Genomic DNA, 14,245 nt, shown 5'->3' on the forward strand with positions numbered 1-14,245 from the left:
TTACAAAACTCATTTCATCTCTGGAGTCAGAGCATTTTCACTGGCTCTCCCTCATGCTTGGAAATCTTTCCCTCTTCATCTCCACCTCCACCTCCACGTGGCTTCCTTTGGGTCCCAGCTAAAACCTTTCCTCATACTGCTTAATATGACAGCCTTCCACTTTTGTCTCCAATTTAACCTGTATACATCTGGTTTATATTTGGAGTTTTTTTTTTAGCAGGATACTGGAGTGGTTTGACATTTCCTTCAGCTCATTTTACATATGAGGAAACTGAGGCAAACAAGGGTATGTGACTTTTTCAAGGTCACACAGCTGGTAAGTATCTGAAGCCAGATTTGAACTCATCAAGATGAGTCTTCCTGACTCAAGGCTTGTCACTCTATCCACTGTGCCACTTAGTTGCCCCAGCCATATCCAATATCTTTCATCTACAAGAGTAAAGATTACATACAGAGTGGCTCAGAACAGAGGCCTGTAGTCATGTCTAACTTGGCCTGATAAGGGGAGAGCTGAGGACTTTCCTCCTCTCTCTAAGGAAGAGAGTGACCAAAGGCTCAAGCAATGTTAGTAGCCTGCAGAAGAAATACACAGAGATAAGAGAAGCAGGGTGCATGCAGGGAGTAGCTAGCAGTCCAGGTTGGCATGAAGAGAGAGTAGTATAAGTATATACAAGGATGGAAGGTTAGGGTGCACCCAGATTTTTTTAAATTAAATTTTATTTTCCCCATTATTCAAAATCTACATTTTCTCTCTCCTCCCTCCTCCCACTTCCTAACCCCCTGAACTGAGAAAGAGGAAGACAAAGCCTTTGTTACAGACACATCTAATCAAACAAAACAAGTTCCAATATTGGCCACACAGAAACCATGTGGTCTCAATCTGCACTTAGTCTATCACCTATTAGGAGGTGAGTCCTCTGGAATTGTAGTTTATCTTTGGTCATTGTTCCTGAGTCTTTCAAAGTTGTTTGTCTACAATATTATTGTCACTGTGTACATTGTTCTCCTGGTTTTTCTCAACTTCACTTTTTATCACTTCTTTCAACTCATGCCAGGTTTCTCTGAAACTGTCTCCATAATTCCTTACAGCTAGATCTTGATTAATGTGAGTTCAAATAATGAGAAATTTCATTTAGGGTAGATTAGAACATGATACCAAGGTGCATTTATTGTAAGCCAAAATTCACTTAATGTTACATGTTGGAGGTTGTTGAAACGAAGGCTTTAACAAACTACTGTTGCCCGTCTACACTTGCCTATTGTCATATGTGGATATGATGGGCTCCTGTGTAACATGCATTGCATTAATTTTTTTAAAAAAGAACCTTTAACAAAATGGACAAAAGGGAGAATACTTCAGATGGAAATACTACCAGCACAAGAAAGAAATTTATCATATTACATTATGACAAAAAGTTGATGTAATTGAACAGAATGGATGTGGTCACAGTAACTAAAATCATCTAAGATACTGACTGCTTGAATCTGCGGTATGGAATATCTTAAAGCATGCGGGTGAAATCAAAGAAAAGGTTAATTTGCAGCAGGTTTTTGTGGTTTGAAAACAAGGGACAGGGACAGCTAGGTAGTACAGTGGTAAAGCACCGGCTCTAGATTCGGGAGGATCTGAGTTCAAATTCATCCTCAGACACTTGACACTCACTGTGTTACCCCAGGAAAGTTGCTTAAGTCACTTAACCCTCATTGCCCTGCAAAAAAAAAAAAAGTTGTTTTGCATGACTGCTCATGTAGAGCTTATATTGAATTGCTTGAGTTCTTGGGGGGTGGGGAGGGAGGGAGGAAGAAAATTTGGAACAGAAAGTTTTTTTAAAAATTGATGTCAAAGTTTGTATTTTACATGTAATTTGGGAAAAATAAAATTCTAAGTCTAAGAAAACAAGGGGGAAAAATAAAAAAGAAAACAAGGGATAGATGTATTATGATGACTGAAGTGAAGCATCTTTGGTCTATATGCATTGAAGATTGCAATCAAAAATGCATTCATCTTAGCAGAGCACTTATTCAGGCAAAAAACTTCAAGTTTGCTTAAGGAAGTAAAAGAAAATAGAAATAAAGTAGACAGTGAAGAAACTTATTGCAAGAGTTGTTTGAGTTGATTGCTTTAAAAATCAAGTTTAATTGTATAACGTTCAAATGACTACAAAGGGGCCAGAGCACAGGAGGGTGCAGCAGCCAAATGTTCCAATGTTTTGAAGAAAACAGCTGAAGCAGGTGGATACAGATCAACAAAATTTGAATATGGATGAAAGGATAAGGATCTGGAAGGGTGCCTTCCAGAACTTAAATTTCATTTCATTTTTCCCTCAATTACATGTAAACAAAAATGTTAATCTTTATTTTAAAAAATTTGGAGTTCCATATTCTCTCCTTCCCTCCCACCACCCTCCTTGAGAAGGCAAGCAATTTGATATAGATTATACATGTTGTTGGCGTTGGTGTTTAGTCATTTTCACTTGTGCCCAACTCTCGGTGACCCCATTTGGAGTTTTCTTGTCAGAGATAATGGAGTATTTGTCATTTCCCAGTATGACTCATTTTGCAAACAAGGAACTGAGGCAAACAGGGTTAAGTGACTTGCCCAGGGTCACACAACTGGTAAGTGTCTGGGGCCAGATTTGTACTCTGGAAAAGCAGTCTTCCTGACTTCAGGCCTGGTGCTCTGTGCACTGTGGAGCTACCTAGCGGCCCTAAACTGAGGTGAGAGAGGTTAAGTGACTTGTCCTTTGTCCCAGTATAAAGAGAGAGTGAAAGCTAAGTGCTCTTTCCATCATACCTTACTTCCTCTCTGTTTTCATTGCATTGAATAACTTCTACTTAATTATATCCTTTCTTCTAATCTAGTCTTGAATTTTCCTTTTAGCAGTATGCTTTTAGCAGGATCTGACTTTATCAGTGATCTGACTTCAAACAGACGGATGCTTCAGAAATCATTCCCATGTTATTACTGAGGCATTTCTGATATGTTGAATTCTAATCAGTTACCTTTTAATGTTTGTGATGCCCCATCCTGAGGGAGACAAATTTGAAACTAGAAATCTTATAAAAATAAATGTTCAAAACTATCTCTACATGTAACTAGAAAATTTAAAAAAGATTTTTTAAAAAGCAGGTTTTTCATTCCATACACTCAGGAGTGGGGCTACTGAGCCATCACACATTTCCCTTTCTTGATTCTAAATCATATTTCTAACTCTTCTATGTCTGCTGTCATATGTCACCTTGTGTCAAATTATATGTGCATTTGTTTTAGGCAATTTCGTTTTTTTAAAAAATATCATCCCAGGGGCAGCTAGGTGGTGCAGTGGATAGAGCACCGGCCCTGGAGTCAGGAGTACCTGAGTTCAAATCTGGCCTCAGACACTTAACACTTACTAGCTGTGTGACCCTGGGCAAGTCACTTAACCCCAATTGCCTCACCAAAAAAAAAATCATCCTGTGCAATAGATGTTACCACATAAGCTTCCATTTCCTTCCTAGTAGCCTTTTGGCATAGGCTTATTATGAGTACTTCTTGACAAAATTTGTGAGCATCCTATGAAATAGTTGTTTCTGGTTTCCTTGAGTGCATGAAGCCAGTAACTTGGTAAGTTTCTCTATTGGGTTCTCCATGGAGAACATGTGAATTGTCTTTCCATTAAGATACTTTTATGTTTTTTTGCTTTTGTTTATAGTGATAATGGTTTATTATAATGATCTGGTTCATTGACTCTTATTTTTCTTTTATTTCCAGTTATATGCAAAGATAGCTTTCAACATCCATCTTAAGATTTTCAGTGCTTGGCAACACCAAATTCCTAAGGTGGGAAGAGAGCTTTTTCCCTTGGGAGAGTTTAAGGTGCCTTGAGGTTTGGGGTCCCTTATGCCACAATATTCCCCCCTCTCATTTCTGGAGAGAAAGGGGCAAAGGTCCATCTCCTGTAGCTTCTACAAGGCTGAAAAATGGAGCATAGAGACATCCCTGTCGGTTAAGGAGAGAGGGAGTGAAAAGTTTAATGGGCACAGTCCGAGGGTCCCAAGGACACAGTTATTGATTCAGTGAAGGCTTTAATCCTAGAACTGACTAAAGAAGTGACAGTATTACAAGCACAAGGTCCACACAGCAAGATGCATGCAATGATCAAAAGTATAGGTATGAAAGAAGCAAGTAGTGAAAACAACCGTGAAGTCCAGGAGGGAGGGCTGGAGAACAATTGGCTGTGAGGGGCCACCATGATATACATGCAACACTAAATATTCGGAACCTTGCATGTGCTGCCTTCAGCAGCCAGTAATAGTCTGAGGCAATCCTATTGTCCGTTACTACATTGGCCAAAGAATCCAGGGACTCTCGGGGGTCCTCAAGGCCCAAAGCAGTTTTGTTAGAAATCTTTTCAGTTGCTAAGGTGAGATTAGTCAGGGTGGCCTCATGGTCTCCCTCACCAAAGGAAGGGCAGGGGCCAAAGTTTTACGGATCGACCAAAGGAAATTGTCCCAAGACCCCCTTTTTGCCCGATGCCTTCCTCAGGAGGGAAAGAGCCCAGAGGGTTCTGATGTAGAGAAATAGTTAGGACTGCGGACAGAAAAGATTCCTCAGGAGACCATCCCGGCACAAAGAATGATGACTTCGTCCAAGATGCCAGGGGTGTCATATAATAATCACAAATAAACCTATATCCTGGAGGAGCACAGATAGGTCATTTGATTGACCTTAACAATCGAGTAACATTAGTCTCCCACTCAGAAGAATTGTCGCAGGAGACAAGCATACCAGGTGGGAGGCCTGCCTGCAATAGGGTGTTTCCTTGAAACTACAGGCATGGGATGTGGCCTAGAAGCATTAAGACCATGAGGTGGGGGTCAAGAGAGTTCTCTTCCCTCTGTGGATGTCTCTTACATACCCAGCTATCTGAAGGTCCTGCCTTAGCTACTGATTCTCCTAATGGAATCAGGACATTATCACTCGAGGGAAAAGAGAGAGCCCAGAGGATGGTGAGGGGAGTGGCCCCAGGTGGGATGGTTCAGACCCTGAGGCAGCAGGCAGGTAGGAACAATAGGTACAAGGAGCAAGCAGAAAAGTCAAAAGTCAAAATAAGGAGGGTACAAAGAAGAGAGGAGGAATACTCATTCCAGCGTGTCTGTTGATGGAAGAGAAATTTGAGATCCTTGACCAGTTCACAGAAATATATGTCCTTTTCCTCACTGTTTCATTCTGAGGGGACAAAGGGTTTTTTTTTGGCAGGGCAATGAGGGTTAAGTGACTTGCCCAGGGTCATACAGCTAGTAAGTGTGAAGTGTCTGAGGCTGGATTTGAATTCAGGTCCTTCTGAATCCAAGGCCAGTGCTTTATCCCCTGCGCCACCTAGCTGCCCCTGACAAAAGAGTTTTTAATGCAAGGAACATAAATCCATATATTCTGCCCCTCAAGCTTTACAGCTGTGGGTGTTGAGATATTATATCCTTGCATTGTGCTCTACAGACTACTTGTGCTGATTATAGCAATATGCCATAAAAGAAAAAGAAAGGAAATTATTATAATAGCCCGGATAAAACATCCTTAGCTCTGTTTGATTTCAGGTAAGAGTCACAAGTGATAATTTCAACTCATAGCCAGATAGATTCGATGGGGACCCTCTCATCAGGGCACTAGTTGGTTCTGTCCTGTTTTCCAAGTTTTCAGAAACACCAGGTCCCCTGGTTGGACTGGGCGTTGAGATTCCTGCCAACCCTCCTATAAAGGTTTGGGAAGGGTTTAACTGGCATAATCTCTGAGGGCTTGGTGAATGGGCCCAAGTTGTTTAGAAAACTGAGTAAGGGCATGTGTTTCTGAGTCTAGAAGAGAGCTGAAAGGGACTTAGTTCCAGATTAGCTCAAGGAACTGTGAGAGATTGGTGTTTCTCTCAGAGGAACCATATCCTGATTGTATATTTTGTTATTTCCCTAGTTTCTAGTTTACATCCTGCCATTGTATAACATCAGGGACACATAGGCTATACCATAAATCTTAGCCCCCCAGCTTGAGCTCATTGTCAGAGCATACTATACATCATGCTGTTCTCTCATTGGGTTATGTTTGGGACAAGCTGCCTCAGTTTACCCAAATAACTCGAGGAGACCACCAAGTCAAGCAGAGACAGATTTATTACATCCTCATGAGGACGGGCAAAACCCAATTACACACTGAAGTCTTGCAAAGATAGGCCCAGTCCTCTAGGTTTTTATAGTCATCTTGAAAAGGACTGTCCCCACATACACCTAAGGTGGATGAGCTCACAATCTAACATCCAATCCTGTCTCACCCAAGGTGCGTGCCCAGCTTGTGATCCATGTATGGAGACACGTCCAAGAACAAAGGGGAGAAGGGGAAGGGGTACAAATCTGAGGAATGTCAAAGAAAGAGGGAGGCAGAAATCACTCCCTTATCTGACTGCAATTAATCCATGACAGGGACTGGGGTTTTGATATGTGAGAGAGGAATAAGCCGACTAGTTTATTACAAGCCATAAACTAAGGTGTAGCTGGCATGTGGGAACTAAGCAGAAGTAAAGTAAATAGTGCTAATTGGTAGAACTGTGACAAGTAATAAAATTTACTGGGGGACTGGATATCTCCCAGACCCCATCCCCAAAGTTTACAGAACTGTCCCAAGTCCATTATCTCAACAATAAAACTTAAAGGAGACAGTGAGAATTTGACAAGCAATAACTTTTAGGCAAAGTGAGAGGCTAGCTATTGGGGGGGGGGGCTAGGTATCTTTCAGAATCCATCCTCAGAGTTTAATTGTCCCACACAGGTTAGATGTCATGTATAGATTGTAAGTCCTGATGACCATCTAGTGGGAATCAGAAAAAGGTGGGAGTATTGCTTTAGAATCATATAATACTTTGTTTCTGAAGTTGTGGGTGCACTCACCATACATGGTTGTGTGCCTCTTTCTCGAGAAAGAAATTAATTTTTTTTTCGTTAAATCTTGAGCTCCAGGTATTTATTTTGAGACTGGTCTATTGTCCCACACAGAGCCGTTCTAACTCAGGGGAGTACAAGGGGAGTACAAGGGGAGTGCACAGACCCAACAGTCTTTGCTTCCTCACAGAGCTTGGTAAGGGTCAATCATCTGAGTAATCTGGGAGATGAAGGCAGGACCATTATCCTTCTGGAGTGATTTGGGAAGGCCAAACCTAGGAGTTATTTCATTAAGAAGGGCTTTTGTTCCATCCTGCCCTTTCTCTGCTCTCCTGAGAAAGGCTTCTACCCATCCAGTAAAGATCTGCAAACACTAAGAGGACCCTAACCCTTTCACAAAGTGATAGGTGAGTCAGATCTGTGTGCCAATCTCACCCTGGTCTTTCCCCTCACCTTTGGATTGGTTTAAGGAGAGGGGGAGGTTTGAGGGTCCTGGTGGTAATAGTTTGGGCACAGAGGGCACAGGAATTGCAGGCACCTTGGATGATCTTAGAGATGCCCTTGCCTGTAAAGAGAGACTTTACTAAAGTGGTTAGAGCTTCCCTGCCCAGGTGAGTGGAAATGTGGAGGCCCACTGCAAATCTCCACATTAGATTCCTGGGAAGAATGAGCAATCCACAAGGAATTTCCCCCTGTATCCTTGGTGGGAAAAACCTTGAATTTAGCCTGTTAGTCTTCTTCTTGGTATAGGAAGGAGAAATCCCTTGGGGCACAGTCGGGTGCAGGGGGCCAGGCCCAGGGCAGACAGGCCAATAGGCTGGGTAAGGTCTGCCCTGTGACTCTCTTTTACTATGGAGGAGTTGATCGCTTGGCGCCCTTGGCAGCGCATAACAGGCCTGACTGGGCAGGTTTATGACTTCAAGTAGGCCCAGAATCTCCTTTCCAGGAGAATTCTTTGAGGTCACTAGCCCTCATGGAAAACAGGAAATGCAGAACTATCTTTAACCTAAATAAACCCTACTCATTACCATTTCCGCGGATATCCGACGGCTCCCCAACGCTCCCCGCAGTACAGAGCGCGGGCACCTGGCCGCGCCAGTGGAACTTCTCCCGGTGCTTCACCCGGGGGTTCCTGTCCATCTTCTTCCTCCTGGGCGTCGGCCCCTTGTTCTTGGCCATCTGGTAGCTGATGGCCCGCTTGGCGCCGAGCTCGGCCTCCTCCTCCTCTTCCTGGGGCGCCTTTCTCTTTGCCTCGAGCCTCGGAGTGGGGCTCTGGGGGCCGCCTCCTCCCGGCCCGGCCGCTGCAGTGCGCCCAGGAGGTGGCGGTAGGCCAGCAGGCGCTCCATGACCGGAGGCTGCGCACTAGGTAGAAGCAGTAGAGCAGGCACAGTCGGTGCTTGGCCCACAGGAGGCGGCCTGCGGTCTGCGGCCTGCTCCAGGCCTAGCTCCTCCCGCGCCTCCCGCAGCTTGGCCTTCAGATCGCCCAGCAGCTCCCGCAGCCCCGGAGCCTCCCTGCACAGCAGCCGGCAGCCGGCCCAGGTCCTTGGCCACATGGGTTGGGGCCTCTCTGGGTGGCGGCCCGGCCTCCTGGCTGAAGGCTTGCACCCAGCCCAGGCCCACGTCGTCCTCGCGCAGGGCCTGGGCCAGGCGGCGCTAGACGAGCCGCTGCCTCCTGCTGGCTTTGCCACCCCGGCCCTTGTAGGCGCCACAGTCCATGTTGTAGTAGAGCTGCTTCCTCTGGCCCCACGACAGGCTGGGGTCGGCGACCAAACAGTTTCTTCTAAACCAAAACGGAAGATACCCAGTTAATTTATCCTTATCATCCCGTGTAAGCATTAGCAGGCAGATGGCAAACCTGAGTATTAATGTATCTAGTTCTTTGGCATATCGAGCGACCATACATTTAGACTGAAAAAAGTCAGATATTATATCCTTGCATTGTGCTCCTATGCTCTACTGACTACTTGTGCTGATTATAGCAATATGCCATAAAAGAAAAAGAAAGGAAATTATTATAATAGCCCGGATAAAACATACTTAGCTGTTTGATGTCAGGTAAGAGTCACAAGCGAAAACCAGTCGTGAAGTAATAATTTCACCTCAGAGCCAGATAGATTCAGGAATAGCCAGATGGGAAACATTTCCTATTCAGCAGGAACACAATGGGGAAACTGAGCCAGAAGGATCCTACCTTACCTGTAACAACATATTCTCTCTAACTCATGGCTTTCTCTCAAGTGGTGGATTACTGACAATGATCCATCACACAACTATACCTGAATTCAAAACTCAAAACAATATCAATTATAATCCCAAAATATTTTATCTTAAAAAGCAAATTTCTACTCTCATGGAGTTGTAATGAGGAAAAAAAGTTTACCAGGAGACTCACCCATGTAAGAAATTTCACATAACAACTTTCACTTGTTTTTCTCCTTTTCTTCTTCTTGAGTTTAAACTTATCCTTGTGTAAAAAACAATCATTAGAAATTAATTCTATATAATAAGCAACCATATAAAACCATTCTGTGTCTAGGAATTTCATAATTAACATAGACTATAACCAAAATGGGTAGGAGTCTTATATAATTTACAGTTGTTTCTCGTTTTAAAACAAACACACGAATTTGAAAGTCACTTTAAAATTAACCAGTACTTTACTTTAGTTTGCAAGACTCAGTAAATATCCAACTAGATGTTCCAGTCAAACTTAATTGCTTTTTGGTTCTTCCAGGATTCCCACAGACCTTTTAATTGCAGGCAGGAACTTAAAGTGACAGCACACTCCTTTTTTTTTTTTCTCAAAAGTTTACTCTCAAATCTCTGTTTACACTGTCAGTGCAAACTAGGGACAACTTTCTTTTTACTTGCTTTCACCAATCAAAAAAAAATTCTCTGGACTTATTCTCTCTCATCCACCCCTCTGATACCAATGCAGTCAACATCAGGGAGGGAAAGATATAGAGAATGAGGGTTAAGTGACTTGCCCAGGGTCACACAGCTAGTAAGTGTCAAGTGTCTGAGGCCAGATTTGAACTCAGGTCCTCCTGAATTCAGGGCCAGTGTTTTATCTACTGCTCCACCTAGCTACTACCCCTACTATTTCCCCTTTTTAAAAAAATATCTAATACTATAAAGTGGCAATTATCAAAACTGTTTGGCACTGTCTAAGAAACAGAGTGGTGGATCAGTGGAATAGGTTAGGCACAGGAGACACAGTAGTAAATGACTATAGTAATCTACTATTTGATAAACCCAAAGACTCCAGCTTTTGGGATAAGAACTCAGTATTTGACAAAAACTACTGGAAAACTGAAAGATAGGATGGTAGAAACTAGGCATAGACTAACATCTTACAGCATACCAAAATAAGGTCAAAATGGGTACATGATTTAGAAATAAAGGGTGATATCATAGGTAAATTAGGAGAGCAAGGAATAGTTTACCTCTCAGATCTATGGAGAAAAGAACAATTTATGACCAAACAAGAGATAGAGAATATTATGAAATACAAAATGGAAAACTTAGATTACATTAAATTAAAAAGGGTTTGTACAAACAGAAACAATGCAGCCAAAATTAGAAGGGAGGCAGAAAGCTGGGAAACAATTTTTATAGCCAGTGTTTCTGACAAAGGCCTCATTTCTAAAATATATAGGGAACTAAATCAAATTTATTAGAATGCAAGTCATTCCCCAATTGAGAAATAGTCAAAGGATGTCAATAGGCAGTTTTCAGATGAAGAAATCAAAGCTATCTATTTAAAAAATGCTCTAAATCACTATTGATTAAAGAAATGCATATTAAAACAACTCTGAGGTACCACCTCACACCTATCACATTGACTAATATGGCAAAAAAGGAAAATAATAAATGTTGGAGAAGCTGTGGAAAAATTGGAACACTAATGCATTGTTGGTGGAGCTGTGAACTGATCCAACGATTCTGGAGAGCAATTTGGAATTATGCCCAAAGGGCTATGGGATGGTTCATACTCTTTGACCCTGTGGTACCACTGCTATGTCTGTATCCCAAAGAGATCATAGAAGAGGGAAAGGGACCCACATATTCAAAAATATTTATAGCAGCTCTCTTTGTGGTGGCAAAAAACTTGAAATTGAGGGACTGCCCATCAATTGGGGAATGGCTAAACAACTTGTGGTATATGAATATCATGGAATACTATTGTGCTATAAGAAATGATGAGCAGGCAGATTTTTTAAAAGACCTGGAAAGATTTAAGAGGACTGATGCTGAGTGAAGTCAGCAGAACCAGGAGAACACTGTACACAGTAACAACAACATTGTGTGATGATCAGCTGTGATAGACTCAGCTCTTCTCAGCAATACAATGATCCAAGACAACTCCAAAGGTCTAGTGATGGAAAATGTTCTCCACATCCAGAAAAAAGAACTGTGGATTCTGAATGCAGATTGAACCATACCATTTCTATGTTTTTGGTTGTTTTATTTTTTGAGATTTTCCCCTTTTGTTCTGATTCTTTTTTTTACAACATGACTAATGCATAAATAGGTTTAATGTGATTGTGTGTGTGTGTGTATATATATATATATATCTCCCATATCAGATTGCTTTCTGTCTTGTGGAGGGGGGAGGGAAGGGAGGGAGAAAAATTTGGAACTCAAAATCTTATAAAAACAAACGTTGAGGGGCAGCTAGGTAGCACAGTGGATAGAGCACCAGCTCTGGATTCAGGATGACCTGAGTTTAAATCTGGCCTCAGACACTTGACACTTACTAGCTGTGTGACCCTGGGCAATTCACTTAACCCCAATTGCCTCACAAAAAATAAAATAAAATTTAATTTAATTTAATTTAAAAATGTATGTAACTCCAAATAGCTTAGTTAATAGTATAAGTTAGTACTTCAGAACATGTGGTTAGCAGACCAACAGCTTCCTAACCCATTCATTCCTTCCCCCCTTTTTTTGAACAGCATACCTAAAAAAAAATAGGAACTTTTAAAACTTGAAACAAAACCAATTAATACAAATCAGGTGTTCTCAGTTTAGTTGCTTTTGCTCTATACTTTATACAGAACAAGTGGGATTTCAAATGCTCTGGCTTTTCCCCCCCTTTTGCACTGCTGAGAAGAGCTTAGTCTATCACAGTTGTTCATCACACAATGTTGCTGTTACTGTGTACATTGTTCTCCTGGTTCTGATCCTCTCAGTCAGCATCAGTTCATGTAAGTCCTTCCAGGTTTCTCTGAACTCTTCCTGCTCATCATTTCTTGTAACACAATAGTATTCCATTGCATTCATAGAACACAACTTGTTTAGCCATTCCCCAATTGATGGGTATTTCCTCGATTTCCAATTCTTTGCCACCACGAAGAGAACTGCTATAAATATTTTGTACATGTGGGTTCTTTTCCCTCTTCTATGATCTCTTTGTGATACAGACCTAGCAGTGGTACCACTAGGTCAAAGGGTATGAAAAGTCCCATAGCCCTTTGGGCATAGTTCCAAATTGCCATCCAGAATGGTTGGATCAGTTTCACAGCTCCACCAACAATGCATTAGTGTTCCAATTTTTCCACAGGTTCTCCAACATTTTTTGCCACATCAGCCAATCTCATAGGTGTGAGGTAATACCTCAGAGTTGTTTTAATTTGCCTTTCTCTGATCCATAGTGATTTAGAGCATTTTTTTCATATAGCAATAGATAGCTTTGATTTTTTCATCAGAAAACTGCCTGTTCATATCCTTTGACCATTTCACAATTGGGGAATGACTTACATTCTTATAAATCTGATTTAGTCCCCCATATATTTTAGAAATGAGGCCTTTATCAGAAATACTGGCTGTAAAAATTATTTCCTAGTTTTTTGCGTCCCTTCTCATTTTGGCTGCATTGCTTCTGTTTGTACAAAACCTTTTTAATTCAATGTAATCAAAATCTTCCATCTTGCATTTATATGAAACATATTCTAGTCTTTTTTCTGTATGCAATTTGGGATTGAAATTGCTTATTTCATCTCTTCTTGTTTGTTATCAAGCATCTTAAAGCAAATTCATTTGTTTAGCATTAACTTAGGGATGAAAAGAATCTATTTAACGTGGGTACAAGTATAGTTAATGCTTGTTATCTAGGATATATGATCCTTGAGAAGTGAATTAACTTGAAGTACTGATTGTTGGAATTTGCCATTATTATTCCAAATTTGACTCCAGGTATGATCAATTGAGACATGGTGCCAGCAATCCTATGAGGTTTTTACAGGTGTGCACTGCAGGTGGAATTCTTATGGGAAAGGCTGGGAGAACAACTTTTGGCAAAGGCTGAGGTAGGATTCTCCTGACTCAATTTCCCCAATCTGACATATGGAATAAAAATTATCCCACCAGGGGCAGCTAGGTGGCACAGTGGATAGAGCACTGACCCTGGATTCAGGAGGACCTGAGTTCAAATCTGACCTCAGACACTTAACACTTACTAGCTGTGTGACCCTGGGCAAGTCACTTAACCCCAATTGCCCCGCAAAAAAAAAAAGAGAAAGAAAGGAAGGAAGGAAGGAAGGAAGGAAGGAAGGAAGGAAGGAAGGAAGGAAGGAAGGAAGGAAGGAAGGAAGGAAGGAAGGAAGGAAGGAAGGAAGGAAGGAAGGAAGGAAAGAAGGAAGGAAGGAAAGAAGGAAGGAAGGAAGAAAGAAAGAAAGAAAGAAAGAAAGAAAGAAAGAAAGAAAGAAAGAAAGAAAGAAAGAAAGAAAGAAAGAAAGAAAGAAAGAAAGAAAGAAAGAAAGAAAGAAAGAAAGAAAGAAAGAAAGGAAGAAAAATGATCCCACCTGGCTGATTTTAAGCCTGACCTACTTCAACTGGCTGTCTGCAAAACTCTTGACTGGAGTGGACATGAAGTTTGGGGAAGTATTATTCTCTGAGAGCTTTGTCTCTTTTCTTTTATGGCAAATTCCTATAATCATGTCATTTGATCAGAATGAACACAATATTGGCTCTTCATGCCTTAGGTTAATACTATAATATCTGGGTGACATACAGGTATACGATTCATACTGTTTAACCTAGAAATTCTCATTTAAATTCTAAACAACTAAAATGTATAAGCATCTAGCTTTGTCACATGTCTGTTATTGGTTATGCATTTTTAGACTGAATCAGAAACATCTTGTTTGTTTTTGGGTTTTTTTTGAGGCAATTGGGGTTAAGTGACTTGCCCAGGGTCACACAGCTAGTATGTGTTAAGTGTCTGAGGCCAGATTTGAACTCAGGTCCTCCTGACTCCAGGCTGGTGCTCTATCCACTGTGCCACCTAGATGCCCCCTTAAGTTTGTTTTGAAGAAAAGAATTTTAATGTCACCAGTTTTCT

This window comes from Dromiciops gliroides, chromosome 3 (assembly GCF_019393635.1).
Source record: "Dromiciops gliroides isolate mDroGli1 chromosome 3, mDroGli1.pri, whole genome shotgun sequence".
NCBI classification, from domain to species: Eukaryota; Metazoa; Chordata; class Mammalia; order Microbiotheria; family Microbiotheriidae; genus Dromiciops; species Dromiciops gliroides.